The sequence below is a fragment of the Pinus tabuliformis genome, chromosome X (genome assembly GCF_031772625.1).
Source record: "Pinus tabuliformis cultivar Carrire ecotype Pingquan chromosome X, CPIR1, whole genome shotgun sequence".
In the NCBI taxonomy this organism is placed as follows: Eukaryota; Viridiplantae; Streptophyta; class Pinopsida; order Pinales; family Pinaceae; genus Pinus; species Pinus tabuliformis.
The window spans coordinates 1,673,192,895-1,673,204,913 of NC_142308.1; positions in this window are offsets into that span (position 1 = coordinate 1,673,192,895).

Sequence of the window (12,019 nt, forward strand, 5' to 3'; positions counted from 1 at the left end):
AATACTTCTGAAAAGTATGGTTGTTGAGATTAATATTTCCAACACAGAAGCATCCAATATGAAATTATTATAATTACATAAATCACATAAAAATGAAAAAATGAAATAAAATATAAAAATATAATTATAATTAATAATTAAACCAATATAGATCCATCTTAACTTCGGATCTACCAAAAGGTCAAATTTCTTGAGGTGCAAACCTCTTTTATAGTGAAAAGAGATTTTCTCCCAACCAATAATTGATCGAACATAAGTTAAAATGGATCTAACATAGTCTTAGTTATAATGCCCTACAAATCAGGGACAATCAAGGCTTTTGTTAGATAAGTTAAGTATTTTTGAAATTCCAATATAATTATTCTAACTTTTAAGCTTAATTATATGATTAGTTTACATTTTTAAAGTTTTTTATTTTTTTGACAATCTAAAAGGGTCAATTATATTATCATGAAAATATTGTTTACAAAATGTTTTTCAACGGCTAGGAAAGTCGGAGTATGTAGATGTTATGCTCATAGAACCATTTATTCTGCTAGGCTGAATAACCTTACATGCCAAAATGGTGACAAAAATGATAGACAACCTCTGAACATTCTGAACATTCTATCATGGAGGTGGCTATGGTGGGGGTGAAGGAGGCACTGCGAACATGCCCGATCTCTTGTGCATGTGAAATTCTATATTCTCAACTCTAGCCTCCAACAAATGCAAGTGTTGATTCATTCGACAGTGGCTCTGAAAGATGTTGGCTAGATGCTCTAAGATATCATTATGACTAAATTGGATATCTTCCATGTAGGCAATGAACTCATTGCTATCCTCATATTGGTGCCCTTGAAGGGTGTCTAGGTTGGCCTGGATGCTTTTCAGTTGTTCCACGATTGAGTCCATAGTGACTGGCATGACCACACGACCATGGGAACGACCCTGTTCTTGGGAAACTTTCCTTTCTTGTCCCACACTCTATGAATCTATAGACAATGGACTATGGATGCCTGCACGATGGCCAACCTGCCTCTGCTTCCATCTGCCTCTGTGAGGGTAGCCCTCAGATGAATCTTGGCAGAAGGCGTGCTAAATTCTTGTACCTGAGACACAAATATAACCCCATGCTCCATGAGTTCACCACCCCCACGACCATGGACAGATAATTCCAAATTCGAACAACAAAGTGAGGGTAGACACATGATCGAGCAGCAGAACCCACAAAACAAGGAGCTGCCCACATACTTGAATTTCCCAAAACAATTCACCCAAACAATGCAACCAAAAATGGAAAGAGACTTCCTAGTCCAACCCACCCAAACTAGGACAAACTTCAAAATATTGCCAGATAGGAAATGCAGTGAGATGTGTTTCACTCTCAAACACAACCTGCTTAGGGCCAGGACCAACAAATTGTTGTCTAGAAGGAACATTAAACACCATGGAAAAGATAAGAGATCGAGCCCCTTCGACACAGAGAAACCACCACCCGAGAACAACTCGACACACCCCTTTGCACCCGAACTACCAGGACCAGAGAAAGTTATAACAACTAGCCCAAACCACCAATTGGGTACTAGACATTAACCCAGAACCTCGACTCTAAAAGAACAAGAAAATGCCACCAAAATAATTCTACTTTTAATGTGAAAGCTTCAAAAATGAACCATAATCAGAGAGTTGTAAATACCAAAAAATCCCAGTGCACCAATCTGACAAAGGAGCTGCTTCACAAGCCAAAGCTTGAAGTTCCATCAACACACTCATATCCCATAGGCGGGACTGTAGAACAAGAAATTTTCTCTCAAGGTTCCCAGATAAATCCTTGTGAGATAGGTAAGATGCTAATAGTTTCATGCATGACTGCCTCTACTCATTGTTGGTTATTCTGCTCCCAGGGTGAGTTCGCATGGACAACCTCGATCAAACTCACTACCCTACACCCTCTGTTCATCTCCCAAATCAGGTCAACCTTACCCAGGAGTGCGAAGGGCATAATAACTAGGACCATCATGTCTAGAAGGATTAGAGGATGGTTTTCCCATCCCATAACACCATTATTTACTTTGAGCATGTTCACCGCGTGCCTAGGGGGAAAACCCCGAGGCCAATTGGTCGTCCATTTGATCACCTCTGTCGGGGGTACGTTTTTAAAATTTTATTTTAATTATTCTATTTATATAATTTATTATTAAATATATATATAGATATACAGATATATATATTTCTCTGACAAAAATTCGTAATTTTATTCAAAGAACAAAATTATATTTTTCCAGATGTTATAAAACATTCAATCATATTAGCCAATCACTGGTGCCCAAGAAAACAAAACTATAAAAGAGAAACACAAATAGAAAATCACATTTGGGATCTAAGTGTGAAGGCACTTAGCTACCATTTTGTGGCTTTCCTTTTCTCCACTTTTCGCCAACCTCCATGATGAGGATTTGTAATTACAATAGAAATTGACTCTCTTCCACATTCACAATGAATTCTTTATCTGAATACAAACTCTCAGATGCATAGAGTCTTTTAATGTTCCCCGTCTCCTTTTCAAGGGATAATTTTTGTTTCTTTAATACTTTTTGAGCTTCAAACCATTGCTCCTGCCTGCTCAACTTCTCCTTCCACTAATATTTCTTGTGTTTTTTAATAAAAAATACTTGTATAATTCTCCATATTTTCTTCATCCTCTAGTTTAGAGAGATGTTATGAGAATTATAATCCCTTTGGATTTTGGGCCCTTTTTTTTTTTGGCTCTATCTTTACTGGAGGATACATACTTTATAAATGTCCTATTTGAAGACAAATGACATATAAATGCCATGTTTTCAAAATCTAAAGGATGGGTCCTACTGTAGCGTTACAACCATCCTACAAAATTTTTCCTTAGCTTCGTTTTGGAGCCTCCCTACCAACCTTTTGCAGTAGCATGTCTTGTCTTGTCAAGTACACAAGCTTTAGTGATTTTCTTGCAGAAGGAAAACATGTCCATCAAAGCTTGTTTCATCCTCCTCCCAGGCTCTTTAATCGGACTTGGTGCAGCTGCAGGCTGAGAAGCTCCCTTAAGAAATTGTGCAATTCTGGAGGGAAACCAACATTCCCTCCAGAAATTGCACAATTCTATCTGGTAGCCTGCTAGGCTCCAAAATTGTGCAAATTTGCCTGTCACTGTTCATTGGCAAAATTACGCAATTCCTCCTCGCAGGATGGCTCAGCCCAACAATTGTGAAATTTTGGGAAGCAGTCAATTGCTCTACCTAGAAATTACGTAATCCCTCTGGGTAGCCAGCCCAACTCCCTCCCAGAAATGTGCATTTTTTCCTCCCAGTTGAGCAGACCGTTGCATGTGCAGTTGAGTTGACCAGTTCCCTTCGGGACCGAGAAAAAATAATTTACTTGGATGGGCTGTTCTTACCAAGGCAGCATGCAAAGGCAACCCTTGTTTTAGGGATCTATTTTTAGGATTTGGAGGTTACATGCAAGGATCATTTCAGAAACCTCCCACCAAATGTCACTTTCCCTATATTTGTAGCATGTGTGTCGCAACCTCGATTTTATCGAAACTCATGAACCAGACGTCCAAAGCTCATTCCTCACATTGATCATGCAACTCTGACATCCCACACTGCATCTAGGAGTCGTCAGCACATTCAACTAAGTTGTTTTGGGGTAAGCCCGCTTTTCATGTCTCATGTTGCGTTTCTGGTGCTTTTTGTGTTTCGATTTGTATCAATGTTGTCTATTTGATTTCAATGAGTGCTTGATGTTGTTTTGATACATACTAGCTTGTACTAGCATTGTTTTAGTTTTCAATAACATCTCATTGCTCTCGCATGCATGAAACTATTTTTACACGAACGGTTGCCATTGGGGAAACTCGGTTCATACACTTGCATGATTTCCTATTTCCTGAATCTTGCAGTTGTAGTTTGCATGAATGATCATTCACTCTTGCTTGCACTCATCTCATCATGCATTCACGCTTCTCATGTTTTCAGTGCCCCATTGGCTGGACCAGATTGGCTTGCCCCGGACTGTACCTTTCTTGGCTAGTACTGCGCATTTCTAGAAGCGAAGGCTCTACCTTCCCTCCAAAAATTGCGTAAGTATAAACAAGTACTGACCTCTTGGCTTGCATTGGGCAATTCTTGGAGGTAGTGTTCCACTGGCCCGAGAAACTGCGTAATGCAGTTTGCTGGTTGCATGTCACTGCTGACTGAAATTATGCATTTCACAGTTTCACTCCTCAGCAGGCTAGGCTGGACTGTGCATTGCAGAGTCCCAACATTCAGTTAGCCTCCTGACAACCTGAACTATGCCTTGTACAATTTTGGAACTCAGTCTCCTAACCTCCTGACAGAAATTGTGCATCCTTCATGATCATCACACATGTATGTTGCAAGTTAGTTATCAAGTTCATTTTAGTTTTCGACTAACAGATTGCTTGCACTAAGTTTTGCATGTCCATAGGTATCAAAGGTGTTCATCTACCTCTTAGCAGCACAAGTACAATGGCCTTCAGGAGAGAAAAGTCAAAGGACACCGTTGAGAGCACAACGTGGGTTGCAGCCAAGCAAGTGTCTATGAGATTGCCTACCTATGAAGACATCAAGTTTCTCGTAGACAAGTACATCAAGATAAGATGGTAGCAACATCACAACGATCAACATCACAATGAGCATCACGATCAACATCAGTTGAAGGAAACACACTGGATGCAATGAACGCACGAGGAAGGTCGTTGACAACACAGAGGTGGAACAAAGTTGCAAGATCAAGCAAATCCATTTATGATGAAATAAAATTTGGAGACTCAGGCTATGAGGCGACGACACGACATGAAGATCATGTCAAGATAGGAGCTGCATAGATGAGAGAATGAGTTGCAGCAAGAATAGGTATAGTAGCGGGCACAACATGCCCTCACGGATGAAATTGCGGCCGTACAAGTTATAGATCCATCACAGCAGCTTGCATAGAGTATACATGGTGAGAAGTGTTGTTGATCACATCCAAGGGAATTCAACAACATGCATGTCATTGTGTGCACGCATGCGATCCCACCCATTTAGTACACTCACTGAGGCAAAGACAATAAGCAAGTCTGGATGGAGCTGAACATGTAGTTGACAATTGGTGTGCATGACCATGAGCACACACTATAAGATCATCACAGACACTATGTATCACTGTGTTGCCAATTGGGCCACACCAAGAAGACCATGTGCATGTTAGCAAACAATTTGGATGGAGGAGCCACACCAATGCATCGGGATGCAACAGAGGAAAGAGTTCGCTTCAGCAAGATGTCACCATGGAGCGCATGCATACCATCATGGACGACCAAGCTTGGCATCAACTCACCACCTTCACCATCACAAGCATGTTAAAGAGTTGGTCTCATCACAATGGACCAAGTGTCAGTGATGTCTTGCATGGCTTTCTCAAGCCATTCTGTCTCACATGGGCACATGTGCATTGTAATGTAACGTCTTGTCAAGTGGAAGTTCAAGTGTCGATAGTTGGATGTAACAGTCATAGAGTAGATGAAGAGTCATGAGGGTAGATGAACTGTCACAAAGGGGAATGTCAAGGTTCACCCCACCCTTTGCTATAAATAAAACCTCATAACTTATTGTAAAGGCTTTTGGTTAGTCAAGCTTCCGATCGGACTATCTTAGAGAGAGCTTGGGAAGTATTGTAATGAGTTTTGGCTTCTTCACTATGTAGAGCTAATATATTTCTTTGGAGGAGAAAGTGGTTGTGGTTGTACCGTTCTGTTGTCGGAACTAGTGGTTAGACATGGATGTATTGTATGACTGGAACTCACACTTATTAATATAACAGATTTGTTAGAAAATTATATATTACAGAGCAATGGAACACATAGAATATTGCATTAATATAAACACAGAAAACGCATAAAACTAGAGTGACGCAAATATACGTGGTTCATCTAGTTTGGGCTACGTCCACCCCGAACAACCAGTCCTTCCTTTCTATGATCCAGCAAGATGAAGAGACACAACCTACAACGGATCTGCTATAATATCCTCCGTTTTCTCTCACAGTCTCACCTCTTTGTTTCTCACTTGGAGAATACACATCTATATCACAGCCTCAATACAATGCCCTCATACAAAGAGAGGGGTTGCCTTCTAGGGCAAAAAACCCTAAACTAAACATAAGTTCTACCATCAGATCATTCGCTTAATGAACAACCCAGATTGACTAGAAATTACTATACTTTTACAAGGCAATTTTACATATGTTTTTAGCTTCGGGGGCGCTGCCCCTGAGACCACCAAGCTGGGGGGGATCGGCCCCCCTGAATCCCCGCAGGGGGGACAAGTCCCACCTGCACCTCTCCTCGTGGAGGGGTGTACAAACTTCCTGAGGTTTACATCCGGCTGAAGCAAAGACCTCTAAATAATCATGCTCCACACCCAACAAGAGTGAGCATGTTTCATGCATATGTTGTATTGTATTCTATGCTATCTGGTTTACTCTAAATGATATATGTATTTGTTTTCTTATGCATGCATGTATGGAATTTTCTGTTTGTATATGTATGAATCTTTTTGAAACATGTTGTTGGTTTAACCATCACTTTGGATTGCTAGCTAACTTGCCTTCCATGTCGTGATGCATCTTTGCTTGTGTGTTCCCTTCTTAACTCTGTGCTATCACAGGTTTCCAAGGGGTGCACTCATCTCAACCCCCATGTGTTTGAACCTCTCATGCACCTTCCTTAGCTTGCTGCAACTGTCACACCCTTGCTACCGACAGGGACATCTTACTTGCCTCTATTTGAAGTCGGGGTTTGTTACACAATGTTTTGTCACTATTCCTGTACTCCCCGTTCCTTGATCCTGGAGGACCTATATAGTGAACTCTGAATGCTTTTCCTTCATGGAGAAACTCCCATTATGTCCCTCTTCATGAGCAGTTCCTTTCCCTTTTGCACCATTTCCCCTGAAACTTTTGTTTTGCCCAATTTACAAGACCAATGCTAATGTCATTTGTCTCCATTGCGTCGATGTGTAGAGATTATTATTATTCCCCGCGCCGATCGGTGCGACTGAGCTATGTTCCAGTCGTGTTGGTCCTATTATGGAATTTTTTTTAAATTAGAGCTGAAGCTTCCATCTCTAGAAGCTCTGTAATGGAAGTCTGGTAAATGGTTTGGCTAGATGGGGTCGAGGATGAAAATTTGGGCTCCTTTCCCCTATAATGATGGAACTACCTCAAGGGATAAGTCCTTATCCCATGAGAAGAGGATCCTTCTCGCATCCATCTTTCCTATATAAACCTCCGTTCTTCCCAAGCACAAGCTAGTTAGAGTGTTGGCTGAGTGTGAGTATACTATTTTGATTTGACAAGCAAGCTATTAATAGTTGTAGCCATCTAGTTATGTGAGGGAGAAGTGTGTTTAGTTTGGAGTGAAGCCTAAAGGGAAGAGTCTTTAAACTATTGTTGTTTGAAGTCATCATGAAGTGCTAGCAGAAGTGTGTGGGAACCTGGTCTTGTCAGAGGAAGGCTGCGATGTCAAGACGAATGGTTGCAATCTCTCTTTGATATTAATATATGCAACTATCAATTTATTTCCTACATATTTTGTAATATTATATATTCATGTCTTGATGCTTCTTGACTCATTAAGTAGGTTGAATTGTAATTTGTCTATTATTATGTTTGTGTTTTGTTGTTGTTTACATGTTTGAGGAGCTTGAAGAAGGAAGCGAGAAATTGCTGGAGCGAGCAAGCGAGGACATCATCAAGTGACCAAGAGGTAGGCCCTATTGATTGGTTCTAACCCAAGGAAATCTTCCATAGAATGTACCTGTTGTGGCTAGACCCATTATCGGGCTAGAGGAATTCATCTGTGTCCTCACTTATAATTTTACTTATAATTTGTCAATTGAAGCATTTATGTGTTTGGTTGGTTCGATTCAGGGAAGAAGTTGTTTCAAGTTTCATTTATCATGCCTTGGATTTGATTGATGTTGGTTTGTTAAGAATTGTGAAAATGTTCATTAAAGTGATTTATGTGAAAGGTTCATTTTGCATTTTATGAAAAGAAGATCATTCTAGTTTACGCAAGCGAAAATATTCTATGAGTAGTGTTATTGAGAAGCTAGAATTGCATCATCATAAGCATGGAAATGAAATGAAACTTCTTATGTTGTTATAGGAAGATTAAATGCATTTAGGAGATTTATTAGTGAAAGATTTCATTCTTCAATTGTTGCATTAATATTGTGTTCTCCATCTCTCAATTAGTGATAACTTTCATCGAAGACTAAGATCTCTTTTCTCATATAGCTACATATAGGATTTTTCAGATGATAGCGGTAGGGCCTTGTAACTGAAACCTAATTCAATATCAACCGTTAAAATTTATTGAATTAACCTAAGGAAGCATTGAAACTTAATGCTCGCATTTGGTGGTCTAGGCTAGTGACATGTTCCGGCGTCTTAAAACGTAACAGCTAGTGTTCACTTTGGCATTAGATAGTGCTAGTACGGACTTGTGCTCCTCGTACCGTCATGTATATAAAGGGAGACCCCACTAGGTTTGCAATCCTTTATCCGTTGGAAGCCAAGTTTTCCACCTTGTAAATGTGATACACCGAACACAACATTCTAGGAGATTGCCTGTCTGTACTTCTCTGTTCGTCAGGAGGTATTGTGCAGTCCATGGTTACCTGGTAATCCTTTGTGCCTAAAGTACCATGAGTAGTAATTTTTTATCTTTACTAACTCTTTAAATTTGAAAATATCATCGAGCACTTGTCCTTTCGAGCTCGTTAATTCCAAAAGCGACTAGAGTCACCTTTCATCATTTTCTCAACTCTTAAAATATTAAAAGGCCAAGTTTTGTTTCATTGTCTTAAAATTAACTTCGCACGAAATATTCCTAGTTAAAGTTATCTTCCTTAGTGATTCTTTAGGGTTGATTCCAATGGACACATTTCTAGAGTCTACCAGTCAAGGATTCCCCTCGGATGGGAATCCTAGTCCTTTTCCTTCTTTTGGAAATGTTGGTGCTCCTTATATGGAAACGTTGTCCCTCCCTGGGTTAACCATTGGTTTACCTATATGGTTATTTTTGACCTCGGTGATCCTAAGTGTCCCAACTCCTGCCCCGCCATCTCCTTCATTCAAATCACGCGACGATGTTTCTAAGGTTGAACCCTTACCTTCTTCCCCTATTTCTTCACCTTCCTCTTCTACTTCACTTGGTGAAAGTTTGAATTCTAGTAACCAGGAGGCTAAGAAAAAGAATAAGAAAAAGAAGAAGAAGAAGTCAGATAATCTAGAGGCCAACCATGTAGCTATTACTCCAAATGCACCCCCCGTCGACAAACCTTCTGATCCTTTGTGGAAGTTAAAATTCCCTTGCAAGCTGTGTAAGGGTGACCATCACCTTTGAGACTCTCCTGGCATTTCCAGAGTCTTAGAGGTATGGTCTCAAAATCTAGATCGACCATCCCCATCGACCTCTGGAGATCACGTCGATGCTGCATCCTTGGTTAGCGATGTTAAGAAGAAAGGGAAGATTAGATTCCCCTATAGGTTATGTGAAGGAGAGCACCTTCTTCACCTTTGTCCTCTTATGGATAAAGCTTCCAAAGTTTTGGAAAACCTTGCAGCTCCTCAACCCCAACTTCCTCTTGGTTATCAGAGGCTTTCTTCTGACCCTCTCCCAGTTGGTAAAGAGATTGATTTGGATTCATCTCTTGCCCGTCCCAATATTCTTTAGCGATACTCTCTTGTGTCTGTTCTCGACCAACCATTGGTCAAAAAGAGTGTGGACTTGGCTTCACCTTCAATTGATCACTCTGTTCCCGAAGAGAGTGGTGATCATATTGCTCATGTTCTTCTCATCTCGTCATATTCTCATGAATCGACGAGTGACCCTCCCATCCCAATTTTTTCAGGAGAGTCCTTCTCCAATTCCCATACAGCATGGGGGCAATCATATGCTACCCCCACCAAGTAGTTTTGTCGTCTCTTTTGATTGGGGTCCATTGCCTGCTTTCTGCCTCCCATCTTATGTGCCTTTCCAGATCACAGTACAAGCCTATAATATGGTAGTACCTAGCACTATATTAGATGAAGGTGCATCTGTTAGCATCATGTCTTCTACTACTTGGAAAGCTTTGGGCTTCCCACAACTTGCGCCTTTCACTCATAATCTATTGGCTTTAAACAAAGGAACCAGTCAACCCTTAGTGTTATAGACATTTTTGGGCACTACAACCCCAAGCATGAAATGTCCATAAACCAAGGGCTCCTAAGTCCCTAAAAGTGTTGTTCTAACCCCTAAAGGAACAAGGTCAACTGATTACAGCTTCTCCCAGAAGTTCTCCATGAAAAACTGCTCAGAACTGGTCAAAACAGGATCATTTCAGCTGCTCGATAGGCAAAGTGCGTTTCATCTCACCTAAACACACTGTGTGGGTGCGTTGCATTTCAAAAAGCCCTTCTATGGGGTGCAATGGGCGAGAAGTGACAAATGGCAGTGTTATTCCGCGAGGTGGAGAGGCATGGAAACTTCCAGAAACTTCTCCTGTGACACTTGCCTCTCTGAATTCGACCAAGGATGAGTAAGAGATCATAAATATCCAAGTGGAAGCAAGAACTATCAGAGGGAAGACACTAATCAAATCACAAGCTGACTCATCTCCCTTACAGATATCTATATATGGATCCCTCATCCCAGAGATCCAGGGGGCTGGAATTTTGCATATTGTAAGGAATTGTTGTTGGTTTCTTGAGACAACATCATATTGTTGGGTGATCTAAGCTTTGTATGAGGTGAACAGGGGCTTCCTTGGTGAGAGGATGATGTTGGGTCAGAACAACTGGTTGTAACTCCCTTGGCTCTTTCTTGTTTATCAATAAAAGCTATTCAAGTTTTCCTCCATACTCTTGTGTCATTTATGTTTGCTGCATTTGTATGGTCAATTTACATATGATCCTAGATTGTTTATGATTATAGATCCATGTTCTTGTATAGTGCTATGCTACTGTGATCTTATAGGTACTCTGTGAAGCTGGGCGTGCAAGGCAACAAGTAGTGAAAGACTATCAAGAGAGAGAGGAAACGAACCAGGAGATTAGCGCAAGACAGAGGTTGGTCTTCTTTGTTCTTCTCTCATCTATACTTCATAAAGGAAAAATGAAAGTAGCTTTACTTTGTTTGTATCTAAGGTAGCTATCACACCTTAGTGGGATAAGCAGTTCTATGTAGACACTTTTCCATGTAACAAAACGGTGACTCCGCTGGGGACAAATTAGTTTATTTGTTTATCTTCCTTGTTTTCTATTTCATAAACTTACAGACGGAGCCTGAAGTCGAGCCAGGTAGCTTTCGAACTGCATTTGCTATGAAAATTCAAAGTAGATAAATGTTGCTTCAGTCAATCTCCGGGATTTGTTTATAACTTAAACAACTGATTCACAAACTCTCTGATTGCCCCTTGTGGTAGCTCTCAGAACCTCCTTAGATCTACCCCTGGTTGTTGCATTACTGATTACCATTTGCTCGACCAAAACCCATAAACTGAACTGCAAACTATGACCCGGAACCCAAGCCAAGTCTCGTCTCTGGCCCAGCGCAGGTACTGTTCTATGAATCTGAAATTTAGCGCACTTCCCGAGTGTAGTAGGTGCGCTGCATTTCAAATTCCCTGTGTTACAGGTGCGCTGATCAGACTAGGCATTGTTCAATTTTGGTTCCTGTGATTCATTCTTTCTAGTTATATTCATGAATTTTGCTGCTTATGATCAGTATATCTCTGTTTGAAACCCCTTTTCCTTGCTATTATTCCGCCTCCTTTGTACAAAAGAACTGTAAATGTTTTTGTGTATTTGTTGAGTCATTTTCAGTTCTCCTTTGCAAAAGTAACGTAATCGTACTGTCGTCCTGTTGTGGAGGTAAATCCTCTCTGCGGATAGAGAAGATCCCTACTAGCCCAGACCGGGTCTAGCAACAATCAAACAATGCTATCACGCA